General features: G+C 39.4%; 1 protein-coding gene across 50 annotated transcripts in view; it reads right to left on the bottom strand.

The window, feature by feature from the left end:
• Pkn (serine/threonine-protein kinase N) overlaps positions 1–16,724 on the bottom strand; it is a 297,850-nt gene that overhangs the window by 16,266 nt on the left and 264,860 nt on the right. The gene's annotated exons all lie outside the window — the stretch shown is intronic.

The following is a 16,724-nucleotide window of genomic DNA, read 5'->3' as shown; positions in this document are numbered from 1 at the left end:
TTGTCCCGACAATGTGAAAGAGAACTGATAAGGAATCGTCCGACTCCATAAACATACACAATTTACCAACGAACATCAGCTAACGGAGGTGCCATACAGAAGAACGCTGCATATATGGCTAACCTGTAGTCAGTACCAACGTGTAATGCTAGAGAGAAATATTCGGAAAAAGTCAATATCACAATGTATATTCCCTCATAAAGACGTGCAAAAATTTTCTATTCCAACCAATAATACATAACGAGTGGACGAAGCCTATTAAAATTTTTTACATTAGCAGGTACCGGCATATGACGCCTATATAAGGGTTAATGCGGTTTTAGACCTGGTAACACCCACCATAGACCAGATTCTCTTCTTTTACGCTAAATCCTGGAAAGGATGAATGTTTAATGCATTCAGCGAAAATAAGATCGCTGCTATTCGTTGATAGATCATAATGGTGTTTCAAACCGTGTGTGAACTTGGTTTCTTTGGGTTATTAACAGATTTATGGAGGATACTACCAAATAATCATGGGAGCAGATGAAAACCTAACGTGTCACCTAGATCTACGATTTTCTAGAAGAATATATACTATTTTCTGCTAGAATATCAACTAGAAAATCCTCGATTCTTATGAGAAAATCCACGATTTTCTAGTAGAAGATATACAATCTTCTATGAAAATAGCCACGATCTTTGATCCTTTAATGATCCCTGATCTTCGATATGACTATCCATGATCGTCGATGATAAGATCGTTGATCTCCAATGAAAAGACCGTTGATCTTTCCTGACTTTTAGGAGATCACCAATCCGGAATCATCTACTGGAAGACCCACATTCTTTTACTAGAAGAAATATACAGGAGAAGATCAATGATTCTCTAGGAGAAGATCTACACTGATCTAGGAGAAGATTCATGACTTTCCGTGAAAGGATTAATAATCTTTGATGAGAAGATCCACGATGTTCTAGGAGAAGTTCAGCAAATTTTTAAGAACTTATATAAGTTTCTAGTAGAAGATCCACAATCTTCTATGGGAAAATTCATGACTTTTAATGAGAAGATTCACAATGTTAAAGGTGAAAATCCTTCTGGGAGAAGATAAAGGATCTTCTAGGAGAGGATCCACGCACGACGTTTTAGATCAAAGATCTAGAATTATCAACGATACAGAATCTTCTATTAAAACATCAATAGTTTCTTCTATGAGAAGATCTACGATCATATTGGAAGATCAATAACTTTCCACGATCTTCCAGAAGAAGATTCACAATCTTCTAGAAGATTCACAATCTTCTATCAGAAGATTAACAATCTTCAATGAGAAGATCCACGATCTTCTAAGAGACAATCCTCGATCTTCTTGGAGAATATCCACGATCTTCTAGGAGAAGGTCCATGATATTCTGGGAGAAGACCCACGATCTTCTAGGAGAATATCGACGATCTTCTACAAGAAGATCCACGATCTTCGAGGAGAAGATTCACAATCTACAATCAGAAGATTAACGATCTTCGAGGAGAAGATCCACAATCTTTTATCAGAAGATTGACGGTCTTCTAGAAGAAGATCCACGATATTCTATGAGAAGACCCACGATCTTCTAGGAGATCAACGATCTTCTAGGAGTAGATCCACGGTTTTCTAGGAGAAAATCCACGAGAAGGTCCACAAACGTCTGTAAGATCCACGATATTCTGAGAACATCAAAGAAGATCAAAGATCTTCTAGGAGATCATCTATCTTCTAGAAGAAGATCCAAGATCTTCTAGGAAATCATCATCTTCTAGGAGATCCTCCAATAAGATCAAGCATCAACAATTGTCTAGGAGAAGATTCACGACTTTCTATCAGAATATTCACGATATTCTAGGAGAATATCCACGATCTTCTATTAGAACATCCACGATCTTCTATTAGAAGATCCACGATATTCTGGGAGAAGATCAACGATCTTCAATGAGAAGATCTACGATCTGTTAGAAGATGATCCACGATCTTTTAGAAGAAGATTTACGATCATTTAGGAGAACATTCACTATTTTTTAGGAGAAGATCCACAATCTTCTAGGAGAAGATTCACAATCTTCTAGGAGAAGATTCACAATCTTCAATGAGAAGATCCACGGTCTTCTAAGAGAAAATTCTCGATCTTCTTGGAGAAGATTCACAATCTTCTATTAGAAGATCCACGATCTTCTATTAGAACATCCACGATCTTCCATTAGAAGATCACCGATCTTCTAGGAGAAGATCACCGATCTTCTAGGAGAAGATCAACGATCTTCTAGGAGAAGATCAACGATCTTCTAGGAGACGATCAACGATCTTCTATGAGACGATCAACGATCTTCTCGGAGAAGATCTACGATCTTCTAGGAGAAGATCTACGATCTTCTAGGAGAAGATCAAGAATCTTCTAGGAGAATATCCACGATATTCTGGGAGAAGATCAACGATCTTCTAGGAGAACCTCCGCAATCTTCTAGGAGAACATCACCGATCTTCTAGGAGAAGATCAACGATCTTCTAGGAGAAGATCAACGATCTTCTAGGAGAAGATCAACGATCTTCTAGGAGAGGATCTACGATCTGCTAGGAGAAGATCTACGATCTGCTAGGAGAAGATCAACAATCTTCTAGGAGAATATCCACGATATTCTGGGAGAAGATCAACGATCTTCTAGGAGAAGCTCCGCAATCTTTTAGGAGAAGATCCACGATCTTCCAGGAGTATATCCACGATCTTCAATGGGAAGATATACGATCTTTTAGAAGAAGATGCACGATCATTTAGGAGAACATTCACTATCTTTTAGGAGAAGATCCACAATCTTCTAGGAGAAGATTCACAATCTTTAATGAGAAGATCCACGGTCTTCTAAGAGAAAATTCTCGATCTTCTTGGAGAAGATTCACGATCTTCTATTAGAATCTTCTATTAGAACATCCACGATCTTCCATTAGAAGATCACCGATCTTCCAGAAGAAGATCACCGATCTTCTAGGAGACGATCAACGATCTTCTAGGAGACGATCAACGATCTTCTAGGAGAATATCCACGATATTCTGGGAGAAGATCAACGACCTTCTAGGAGAAGATCCGCAATCTTCTAGGAGAAGATCCACGATATTCTGGGAGAAGATCAACGATCTTCTAGGAGAAGATCCGCAATCATCTAGGAGAAGAATCTCAATCTTCTATCAGAATATTAACAATCTTTAATGAGAAGATCCACGTTCTTCTAAGAGAAAATCCTCGATCTTCTTGGAGAAGATCCACGATGTTCTAGGAGAAGATCCACGATCTTTTAGGAGAAAATCCGCAATCTTCTAGGAGAAGATCCACGATCTTTTAGAAGAAGATTCACGATCTTTTAGATCTTCTTAGGAGAAGATTCACTATCTTCTAGGAGAAGATCCACAATCTTCTATGAGAAGATGCACGATTTCCTATGAAAAGATCCATGATCTTCTATGCGAAAATCCCAAATCTTTTCTAGAAGATCATCAACTATTGTCTAGGAGAAGATTCGCGGTATTCTATCAGAAGATTCATGATCTGCTAAGAGATGATCCACGATCTTCTTTGAGAAGATTCACGATCTTCTAGGAGAATATCCCCGATCTTCTAAGAGAAGATCCACGATCTTCTAGGAGAAGATACACGATCTTCTAGGAGAATATCAACGATCTTCTAAGAGAAGTTTCACGATCTTCTATGAGCAGATCCCCGATCTTCTGTGAGCATATCAACGATCTTTTGAGAGAAATTCCACGATTTTCTATGAGCAGATCCTCGACCTTCTGTGAGAAGATCAACCATCTTCTAGGAGAAGATCCATGATATTCTGGGAGAAGACCCACGATATTCAAGGAGAATATCCACGATCTTTTACGAGAAGATCCACGATATTCTGTGAGAAGTTCCACGATCTTCTATGAGCAGATCCCCGATCTTCTGTGAGAATATCAACGATCTTCTAAGAGAAGTTCCACGATCTTCTATGAGCAGATCCCCGATCTTCTGCTGTGAGAATATCAATGATCTTCTAGGAGAAGATCCACGATCTTCTATGAGAAGTTACATGATCTCTCTTCTAGGAGAACCTCTGATATCTTCTCGAAGAAGATCATGGATTTTCTAGAAGAATATCCACAATTTTCTAGGAGAAGATTCACAAACTGCTATCAGAAGATCGATGATCTTCTATGAGAAGATTCACGATCTTCTTTGAGAAGATGATGCACGATCTCCTATAAGAAGATCTACGTTTTTCTCATAGAAGATCGTAAATCTTATAGTAGAAGATCCAAAATCTTCTAGGAGAAGATACACTATCTTCAAGGAGAAGATCCACAACCTTCTTAGAGAAGATCCATGATCTTCTATGAAACGATCATCTGTCTTCAAGAAGAAGATGCACGATTTTCTATGAGAAAATCCGAAATCTTCTAGGAGAGCATTAACGATCTTTTAGGAGAAAAGTCAAAGACTTTTAGGAGAAGATATGTGATTTGGCTCGAATCCCTGATCTTCGATGTGAAGATCCATCATTAATATAAGAAGATCCCTGATCTTCGATATGAAGATTCTTGATTTTCGATATGCATATCCCTGATCTTCTATAAAAAGATACTTGATATCGATGCAAAGAACCATGTTCTTCGATGAGATTTTTCATGAGAAAATCCCCGATCTTCGATGTAAATATCCCTCAAGTTTGGTCCACGAATTCCCTGGAAGAAGATCTAATATCTTTAGAAGATGATCTATAACGTTCTATGAGAAAATCCAGGATCTTCTATGAAATGATCCACGATTTTTTATGCGATACAAATGTGCACAGAGATGACCCGCTATACATAAAACGACATATATCAGAATGTGTGAATATATTTATATTATTATCTGCCCTTTGGAAACCTAATGCAAGTTTGGTTTAGCCTCTTAAGTAAGCAATACATTACTCGATAGTCACACCGTGAAAAACTTTTTTTAACAATTATTTGATTTTAGGCCAAGAGCGGGGATGGGGCTACCTTCATCCTCTCTTTTCTCTACAAAAAAATTCAAAAATGACTTATGAAAGTTTTCACCCTGCGACTACTAATATTTAATTTGTTTAAGTGTTGAATATGGGGTGCCACCGTGGTGCAATGGTATGCACACCCGCCTTGCACACATAAGGTCGTGGGTTCGATTCCCCGGCCAGGCAACATCAAAACACTTTTCAACGGTGGCAAAATACCCCTCAGTAATGTTGGCGACATTTCCTGAGTATTTCAGCCATGTAAAACTTCTCTACAAAAGTGGTGTCTTAGACACGCCGTTCGGACTCGGCGATAAACTGTAGGTCCCATATCATTGAGCTAATATGAATCGGGGTGCACTCATTGATATGAGAGAAGTCTCCCTTGTCCCTATGGGATGTTGTGGAACAATTATATATATAAGTGTTGAATATGAGAGGACAACGGGGTTACAATGTGTTTGAGAGGGAGCTGTGGTGGGTGGACAAGCTTTGCTCTTTCAGTTCTCAGTGTTTATTAAACAATAATTGGATTTTTAATTATTGTTGTTACAGTTGTTATTGTTCCTCTTTGGCACTACAAACTAAGTTAATTATAAAAGTTTTCCCCACACACACACATCACTCATTATGAGAGCAAACGTGTAACAATTATGTATTAACAAATGAAAGACAATAAAAATTAGGAAGAGGGTAAATCACAAATTCAAAAAAGTGGTAAACAATTTGAGATAAGTTAACACAAACACACACTTATACACACACAAAAATAACGAGACTCATTGTAGTGACAACAAATGAAATTGATTTATGATCAGGGAATGCAATGGAAACAAGAAGAGTCTTCTTTAACAAATTATAAACACACAAAAGCACACATGGACTTTAGCTACACGTCCCTCTCTTTTTCCACATCACTGTCATATCACCAGAAAAGAAGAAGAAAAACACAAAAACACCTACATTTCTTTTTGCGGGTGGCTGTAGAGATGCTACTGCTGCTGCGTTTCTTTTTAAAGTTGAGGGTTTTGGTGAAGGTGTTGCGGTTGGAGCTGATGGCGGCAAAATGGCCAATGGTCTCAAGAGATTGTTATTGGAACATAACAATTCTATGGCTGATGTTAGACGGGCATTGTATTTCGTTAAACGATTTGTTTGTTTTAATTGCCTTTCTCTTTGTAAAACGCACATTTGCTTGACAACATTGGCCACCAATTGAAATGTTGGTAAAATCATATTTCTGGCCAAGTGTTTTTTCGCAATTCTTTTTTAGCAATACATGTTTTTATTCCAGAATCTTTTTTATTTGGAAATTAAGAAAACAACCAAAATTCAAGAACAAAATGGAACAAATACGAAACGAAACAAGAAACACGTCGTCGTCGGCAATGTTCTTTTAATGAGTTTTAAAGAAAAACTGAACAAATTGGCAAATGTGTTTTGTTTTTGTTGTCGTCGTCGTCCTGAAATATTTTTATTCATTTCATTCATATAAAAATAAAGAAGAAGAAGAATACGAAACAGAATCAGAATTCGCGCAAACAGTGAAGGAGAAAGTGGGCAAGCAAAATAATGAAACGAAAGCTAGGGAATTATCAAATATTGTTTCGCCATTGACCTTAGAATGAAATGGGTATAACAGAAAACAGTAGCCATTTGTGTGTCTGTTTTGAATTTTATTACGTAGTTTTGAGAATTATTTTTTCATCTTTTATTTTATTTGTGTATTTTTTGTTTGTTTGCTGAAAATGTGAACAAAATCAAATTTGAAATAGGTGCCAAGAATCCAACGCTTCACACGCTTCATTTGCTTATTTTGTTTTTGTTAAATTAATTTAACGTCAACTGTGTATTTTTCTTTCACCTTTAGAACATGTCAAGAAATAATCCATACAAAGTGTTTTTTTTTTCAATTTTGTTTGCCATAAATATTGCAATATTTAATTAAAAAGTAATAAACAAAATCATAATGGCTTCTGCAGCATGAAAGAGGTTCTGAGAAAAAAGACAATTGGCTTTTATTTCATTTATTATAATAGGGGCGTATAATTAACGACCACACGTATACGCCAATGTTCAACATTAAATTTAAGCAATAAACAAGTAGAAAAAGCGTTAAGTTCGGCCGGGCCGAACTTTTTATACCCTCCACCACAAATTTCAACCATTTCAGTGGATTAATGTGGCCACAACCTTCAAAATATTGAAAATCGGAAGGTACTGTTCTATGGGGGCGATATGATGGCGTGGACCTATACCTACAAATTTCTGGGGGAAAGTTTTAAACCCCAAACGAAGACTTAATACCAAATTTCAGCCATCTCGGTGTGATAATGAGGCCAAAACCTTCAAAATACCGAAAATCGGGAGATATCGTCCTATGGGGGCTATATTAAAACGTGGACCTATATAAACAATTTATGGTATAAATGTTTCTTTGCCTCTGGAAACACAAAATACAAAGTTACAACCGATTCTGTTGTCAAATGGGACTAATACATTCAAAATATATTAAAATGACGCGTACTTTATATGGGGCGTTATATGGGGGCTATACCAAAACGTGGACCTATATAAACCAACTTTGGTAGAAATGTTTTTTGGTCTCTGGAGACACAAAATACCAAACTACAACCAATTCGGTGGTAAATGGGACAAATATCTTAAAAATGCCTTAAAACGACGACGAGTCACGCGTCATTTTGTATGGGGACTATACGAAAGCGTGGACCTACATAGCCCGCTTTCAATACCAAAAGTCCTACGTACATATAATAGATTTTCCCAAAATTTCATCCACCTACGCCAATCCGTTCGGACGCTAGAGTGATTTCCACAGACGGACAGACGGACGGACATGGCTATATCGATGTAGAATAGCTCGCTGATCAAGAATATATATAGTTTGTGGGGTCTACAATGATAATTTCGAGTAGTTACAAACATAGTGACGAACTTAATATACCCCCATCCTATGGTGGAGGGTATAAAAATAAAGTTTCTTGCGGAGACAATTTTCTATTTGACTATTTGTTAAAAAATTATAATATCAAACTAATTCGGAATCTGTAATATATTTATACAGATATTTTATGAGAAGATCAACCATAATTTTTGAGAAAATCAACGATCTTCGAGGAGAATGTCTACAATCTTCTAGGACGAGATCAACGGTCTTCTATAAGAAGATTCACGATTTTCTATAGGAAGTTGCATAACTTTCTATAAGACGGTCAATGATTTTCGATGAGCAGATCCACGATCTTCGATAAGAAGATCAACGATCTTTTATGAACAGATCCACTATCTTTTATCAAAAGATCCACGATCATTTTTGAGAATATATCAACCATTGCCACTCCACGATCCAAAATCTTTTACTGTAAGATCCACGATCTTTTATGATCCCAAATCTTTTATTGAAACATTTTTTATGAGAAGATCAACCATCATTTTGGATAAGATCAACGATCTTCGAGGAGATTAGCAACAGTCTTTTAGGAGGAGATCAACGATCTTCAATGAGAAGATCCACGATTTTCTATAGGAAGTTGCATAACCTTCTATAAGACGGTCAAGGATTTTCGATGAGCAGATCCACGATCTTCGACAAGAAGATCAATGATCTTTTATGAAAAGATCCACGATCATTTTTGAGAATATCAGCCATTGCCCATTCACGATCCAAAATCTTCTACTGCAAGATCCACGATCTATTATTATGATCTATTATGATGAGATCTTTTAGGATGAGATCAACGGTCTTCTATGAGAAGATCTACTATCACCTATGGGAATATCCATGAGATTCTATAAGACTATCAATGATCTTCGATGAGGAGATCCACGATATGTATATTATGATACCTAATCTTCTACTGAAACATCTTTTATGAGAAGATCAGCCATAATTTTTGAGAAGATCAACGATCTTCGAGGAAATTATCGAGTCTTTTAGGAGGAGATCAACGGTTTTCTATGAGAAGCTCTACTATCACTTATGGGAAGATCCATGAGATTCTATAAGACTATCAATGATCTTCGATGAGGAGATCCACGATCTATTATGATACCAAACTTCTACTGAAAGATTCACGATCTTTTTTGAGAAGATCAACGATCCAGAATCTTCTACTGAAAGATCCACGATTCCTTATGAAAAGATCGACCATTTATAAACTTCATCGATGAGAAAATTCAAGATCGTCAATGAGAAAATTTAAGATCTTCAATGAGAAAATTCAAGATCTGAGAAGAAGATTCGAGATCTTCGACAAGAAGATCCTCGATATTTTATGAGAATATCAAGGATCTTTTATGGTAAGAACAATGATACTTTTTGAGAAAATTCTCAATGTCGAAAATTCACGGTCTTCTAGGAGAAGATCTACCATCTTTTATAAGACAAGTAAAAAAGTGTCAGTCGACTTTGCCGACAGATATATACCCTCAGCCAATGTGAAGTGAAACTTTAACCTACGGACAGATCGAATGTATTTAAGGTATCTTCAGAATTGTGTGGCCCTTATTGGACATTTGAACTTGCCGAAAAAAATGTGGATTAGGAATTAACTGCACTAGGACAGAAACGTTGAACCTTCGTGGGGGAAGTACCCTTAGGGAGGACCGATATGGGCCATTTTAGAAGTTAAACTAAATTTTGACAAAATATTAAGAGATCCAAAGTTTGGACCAAATTGGTTGCCCCATTCAAGTAATATCGTCCCAGCATTTTAGTGACATTTTTTAAATATTGGGGAGAAGTACCGGAAGTTGTGGACCGGTATTGCCCCATGAAACTAAGTTTGGATATAATATGACGAAGACCAAATGTTGGACCAAATCGGTTGAACAGTTCGAGAGTTATCTTGCTCTTCGACCGCCACATACACGCAGAGAAGAGATATTGTAGGAGCAATCATATTCTAAGAGCAAAAACATAATGCCACAAAACATATTGTTGCACCAACAATATATATTTTCAGATTTTTAAAATACACTATTTTGCTCTTAGAATATGATTGCTCCTACAATATCTCTTCTCTGCGTGTATGGTGACATAGGGTTTTTTACACCTATCGGGTTGTTTTCCCAAGAAATATGGACTTGCCCATGAAAAAACTTTTACTGTCGTAATGGTGGTAGCGAATGCAAATCGCTTCAACAAAAATCAAAGTGATTCGAGAGCAGGTCTTAAAGTGAACTTATCCGAAATTTTGTGTGAGAGGTACCAGAAGGAGTAGACAAATATAGTCTATATTCGAACCTGATATATATCTAGTAGATATATTAGGATGTGCAAAGTATGGATTACATCGGTCACTCCCTTCAAGAGTTATCGTGCGCACAATTTTTCCGAACATTTTTGAGCTTTTGTGGGGGAGTTACCTGAAGGAGTGGACCGATATGGCTTATGTTCGAATTTAAACTATGTTTGGACAAAATATTAGGAAGGCCAAATTTTGGACCGAATCGGCAAATGCTTTCGAGAATTATCTCGAGGTCCAACCACACACACCGTGTCAGAGGGGATTTTTGCACCTTTCAGGCTATTTTCTCAGGAAGTATGGACTTGCCCCTGATGAAACTTGTTCCGTCGTCTGGGGGGCAGTGAATACAAGTTGCTAAAACAAAAATCAAAGCGATTCGAGAGCAGGTCCCAAATTGAACTTAACCCCAATTTTGTGTGGGAGGTACCCGAAGGAGTGGAGCGATTGAGTCCATATTGGAACCTTATCTAGGTCTGGTAGATATTTCACGATTTGCAAAGTATGGGCCAAATTGGTTACTCCCTTCAAGAGTTATCGTGCGCACAATTTTTCCGAACATTTTCGAACTTTTGTGTGGGAGGTACCGGAAGGAGTGGACCGATATAGCCCATCTTCGAACTTAAACTAAGTTTGGGCAAAATATTACGAAAGCCAACTCGAATCGGTTAATCCATTCGAGAGTTATCGTGCGCTCCAGCCAACCAGGCAGACAGACGGACGGACATTGCTCAATCGACTCCAAATTGTCTGAAACACATTTCGTCCAAACAAACTTGGGGTCTAAAACCATTATTTCGATCAGGCCCATTTTGCCGTATGAAAGTGTATATACCCTCGTTAGCATGCATAAATGCTGAGGGTATAAAAAGAAGAAAAAATCTTCTTATAGAAGACCATGATGTCTTTTCTACAAGATTATGAGGTCTTCTCATAGAATACCATGAGTTATTCTTAAAGAGGACCTGAATTCTCCTCAAAGGGGACCATGAGGTCTTCTCATAGAAGACAATGAGGTCTTCTCATAGAAGACCATGAGATCTTCTCATAGAAGACCATGAGGTCTTCTCATAGAAGACCATGAGATCTTCTCATAGAAGACCATGATGTCTTCTCATAGAAGACCATGAGGTCTTCTCATAGAAGACCATGGGGTATTATCATAGAAGACCATGAAGTCTTCTCATAGAAAACCATGAGGTCATCCCATAGAAGACCATAGGGCCTTCTCATAGAAGACAATGAGGTCTCTTCATAGAAGACCATGAGGTCTTCTCAAAGAAGACCATGAGGTCCTCTCATAGAAGACCATGAGGTCTTCACATAGAAAACCATGAGGTCTTCTCACAGAAGACCATGAGGTCTTCCCATAGAAGACCATAAGGTCTTCTAATTGAAGACCATAGGGCCTTCTCATAGAAGACCATAGGGCCTTCTCATAGAAGGTCATAAGGTCTCATATACAAGGCCATGAAGACTTATCATAGAAAACCATGAGGTCTTCTCATAGAAGACCATGAGATATTATCATAGAAGACCATGAAGTCTTCTCATAGAAGACCATGAAGTCTTCCAATAGAAGACCATAGGGCCTTCTCATAGAAGACCATGAGGTCTCTGCATAGAAGACCATGAGGTCTTCTCATAGAAGACCATGAGGTCTCCTCATAGAAGACCATGAGGTCTTCTCATAGAAGACCATGAGGTCTTCTCATAGAAGACCATGAGGTCTTCTCAAAGAAGACCATGAGGTCTTCTCATAGAAGACCATGAGGTCTTCTCATAGAAGACCATGAGGTCTTCTAACAGAAGACCATGAGGTCTTCCCATAGAAGACCATAGGGCCTCCTCATAGAAGACCATGAGGTCTTCCTATAGAAGACCATGAGATCTTATCATAGAAGACCATGAGGTCTTCTCATAGAAGACCATGAGGTCTTCTCATAGAAGACCATGAGGTCTTCTCATAGAAGACCATGAGGTCTTCTCATAGAAGACCATGAGGTCTTCTCAAAGAAGACCATGAGGTCTTCTCAAAGAAGACCATGAGGTCTTCTCATAGAAGACCATGAGGTCTTCTCATAGAAGACCATGAGGTCTTCTAACAGAAGACCATGAGGTCTTCCCATAGAAGACCATGAGGTCTTCTAACAGAAGACCATGAGGTCTTCCCATAGAAGACCATAGGGCCTTCTCATAGAAGACCATGAGGTCTTCCCATAGAAGACCATGAGGTCTTCTCATAGAAGACCATGAGGTCTTCTCATAGAAGACCATGAGGTCTTCTCATAGAAGACCATGAGGTCTTCTCAAAGAAGACCATGAGGTCTTCTCATAGAAGACCATGAGGTCTTCTCATAGAAGACCATGAGGTCTTCTAACAGAAGACCATGAGGTCTTCCCATAGAAGACCATAGGGCCTCCTCATAGAAGACCATGAGGTCTTCCTATAGAAGACCATGAGATCTTATCATAGAAGACCATGAGGTCTTCTCATAGAAGACCATGAGGTCTTCTCATAGAAGACCATGAGGTCTTCTCAAAGAAGACCATGAGGTCTTCCCATAGAAGACCATGAGGTCTTCCCATAGAAGACCATGAGGTCTTCTCATAGAAGACCATGAGGTCTCCTCATAGAAGACCATGAGGTCTTCTCATAGAAGACCATGAGGTCTTCTCATAGAAGACCATGAGGTCTTCTCAAAGAAGACCATGAGGTCTTCTCATAGAAGACCATGAGGTCTTCTCATAGAAGACCATGAGGTCTTCTAACAGAAGACCATGAGGTCTTCCCATAGAAGACCATAGGGCCTCCTCATAGAAGACCATGAGGTCTTCCTATAGAAGACCATGAGATCTTATCATAGAAGACCATGAGGTCTTCTCATAGAAGACCATGAGGTCTTCTCATAGAAGACCATGAGGTCTTCTCATAGAAGACCATGAGGTCTTCTCATAGAAGACCATGAGGTCTTCTCAAAGAAGACCATGAGGTCTTCTCAAAGAAGACCATAAGGTTTTCCCATAGAAGACCATGAGGTCTTCCCATAGAAGACCATGAGGTCTTCCCATAGAAGACCATAGGGCCTTCTCATAGAAGACCATGAGGCCTTCTCATAGAAGACCATGAGGTCTTCCCGTAGAAGACCATGAGGTCTTCTCATAGAAGACCATGAGGTCTTCTCATAGAAGACCATGAGGTCTTCTCATAGAAGACCATGAGGTCTTCTCATAGAAGACCATGAGGTCTTCTCAAAGAAGACCATGAGGTCTTCTCAAAGAAGACCATGAGGTCTTCTCATAGAAGACCATGAGGTCTTCTCATAGAAGACCATGAGGTCTTCTAACAGAAGACCATGAGGTCTTCCCATAGAAGACCATGAGGTCTTCCCATAGAAGACCATGAGGTCTTCCCATAGAAGACCATAGGGCCTTCTCATAGAAGACCATGAGGTCTTCCCATAGAAGACCATGAGGTCTTCTCATAGAAGACCATGAGGTCTTCTCATAGAAGACCATGAGGTCTTCTCATAGAAGACCATGAGGTCTTTTCATAGAAGACCATAAGGTCTTCCCATAGAAGACCATGAGGTCTTCTCATAGAAGACCATGAGGTCTTTTCATAGAAGACCATAAGGTTTTCCCATAGAAGACAATGAGGTCTTCCCATAGAAGACCATGAGGTCTTCCCATAGAAGACCATGAGGTCTTCCCATAGAAGACCATGAGGTCTTCCCATAGAAGACCATAGGGCCTTCTCATAGAAGACCATGAGGTCTTCCCATAGAAGACCATAGGGCCTTCTCATAGAAAACCATGACGTCTTCTCATAGAAGACCATAAGGTCTTCCCATAGAAGGCCATAAGGTCTTCCCATAGAAGACCATGAAGTCTTCTTATAGAAGGCCATGAGGTCTTCTCATTGAAGACCATGAGGATTTCTCATAGAAAACCATGAGGTCTTCTCATATGACCATGAGGTCTTCTCATAAGGTCTTCTCATAGAAGACCATAGGGCCTCCTCATAGAAGACCATGAGGTCTTCCTATAGAAGACCATGAGGTCTTCCTATAGAAGACCATGAGGTCTTATCATAGAAGACCATGAGGTCTTCTCATAGAAGACCATGAGGTCTTCTCATAGAAGACCATGAGGTCTTTTCATAGAAGACCATAAGGTTTTCCCATAGAAGACCATGAGGTCTTCCCATAGAAGACCATGAGGTCTTCCCATAGAAGACCATGAGGTCTTCCCATAGAAGACCATAGGGCCTTCTCATAGAAGACCATGAGGTATTTTCATAGAAGACCATGAGGTCTTCCCATAGAAGACCATAGGGCCTTCTAATAGAAAACCATGACGTCTTCTCATAGAAGACCATAAGGTCTTCCCATAGAAGGCCATAAGGTCTTCCCATAGAAGACCATGAAGTCTTCTTATAGAAGGCCATGAGGTCTTCTCATTGAAGACCATGAGGTCTTCCCATAGAAGACCATAGGGCCTTCTCATAGAAGACCATGAGGTATTTTCATAGAAGACCATGAGGTCTTCCCATAGAAGACCATAGGGCCTTCTCATAGAAAACCATGACGTCTTCTCATAGAAGACCATAAGGTCTTCCCATAGAAGACCATGAGGTCTTCCCATAGAAGACCATGAGGTCTTCCCATAGAAGACCATGAGGTCTTCCCATAGAAGACCATGAGGTATTCCCATAGAAGACCATAGGGCCTTCTCATAGAAGACCATGAGGTATTTTCATAGAAGACCATGAGGTCTTCCCATAGAAGACCATAGGGCCTTCTCATAGAAAACCATGACGTCTTCTCATAGAAGACCATAAGGTCTTCCCATAGAAGGCCATAAGGTCTTCCCATAGAAGACCATGAAGTCTTCTTATAGAAGGCCATGAGGTCTTCTCATTGAAGACCATGAGGTCTTCCCATAGAAGACCATAGGGCCTTCTCATAGAAGACCATGAGGTATTTTCATAGAAGACCATGAGGTCTTCCCATAGAAGACCATAGGGCCTTCTCATAGAAAACCATGACGTCTTCTCATAGAAGACCATAAGGTCTTCCCATAGAAGACCATGAGGTCTTCCCATAGAAGACCATGAGGTCTTCCCATAGAAGACCATGAGGTCTTCCCATAGAAGACCATGAGGTCTTCCCATAGAAGACCATAGGGCCTTCTCATAGAAGACCATGAGGTATTTTCATAGAAGACCATAGGGCCTTCTCATAGAAAACCATGACGTCTTCTCATAGAAGACCATAAGGTCTTCCCATAGAAGGCCATAAGGTCTTCCCATAGAAGACCATGAAGTCTTCTTATAGAAGGCCATGAGGTCTTCTCATTGAAGACCATGAGGATTTCTCATAGAAAACCATGAGGTCTTCTCATATGACCATGAGGTCTTCTCATAAGGTCTTCTCATAGAAGACAATAGGGCCTCCTCATAGAAGACCATGATGTCTTCCTATAGAAGACCATGAGGTCTTATCATAGAAGACCATGAGGTCTTCTCATAGAAGACCATGAGGTCTTCTCATAGAAGACCATGAGGTCTTCTCATAGAAGACCATGAGGTCTTCTCATAGAAGACCATGAGGTCTTTTCATAGAAGACCATAAGGTTTTCCCATAGAAGACCATGAGGTCTTCCCATAGAAGACCATGAGGTCTTCCCATAGAAGACCATGAGGTCTTCCCATAGAAGACCATGAGGTCTTCCCATAGAAGACCATAGGGCCTTCTCATAGAAGACCATGAGGTATTTTCATAGAAGACCATGAGGTCTTCCCATAGAAGACCATAGGGCCTTCTCATAGAAAACCATGACGTCTTCTCATAGAAGACCATAAGGTCTTCCCATAGAAGGCCATAAGGTCTTCCCATAGAAGGCCATAAGGTCTTCCCATAGAAGACCATGAAGTCTTCTTATAGAAGGCCATGAGGTCTTCTTATTGAAGACCATGAGGATTTCTCATAGAAAACCATGAGGTCTTCTCACAGAAGACCATGAGGTCTTCCCATAGAAGACCATAGGGCCTTCTCATAGAAGACCATGATGTCTTTCCACCGAAGACCATGAGGTCTTCCCATAGAAGACCATGAGGTCTTCCCATAGAAGACCACGACGTCTTCCCATAGAAGACCATGAGGTCTTCTCATAGAAGATCATGAGGTATTTTCATAGAAGACCATGAGGTCTTCCCATAGTAGACCATAGGGCCTTCTCATAGAAAACCATGACGTATTCTCATAGAAGACCATAAGGTCTTCCCATAGAAGGCCATAAGGTCTTCCCATAGAAGACCATGAGGTCTTCTCATAGAAGACCATGAGGTCTTTTCATAGAAGACCATAAGGTCTTCTCATAAAGACCATGAGGTCTTCTCATAGAAGACCATGAGGTCTTCTCATAGAAG

Source organism: Musca autumnalis, unplaced genomic scaffold (genome assembly GCF_047663935.1).
Source record: "Musca autumnalis isolate F117 unplaced genomic scaffold, ASM4766393v1 scaffold_5, whole genome shotgun sequence".
Lineage (NCBI taxonomy): Eukaryota > Metazoa > Arthropoda > Insecta > Diptera > Muscidae > Musca > Musca autumnalis.
This window is presented reverse-complemented; position numbering and strand designations above follow the sequence as displayed.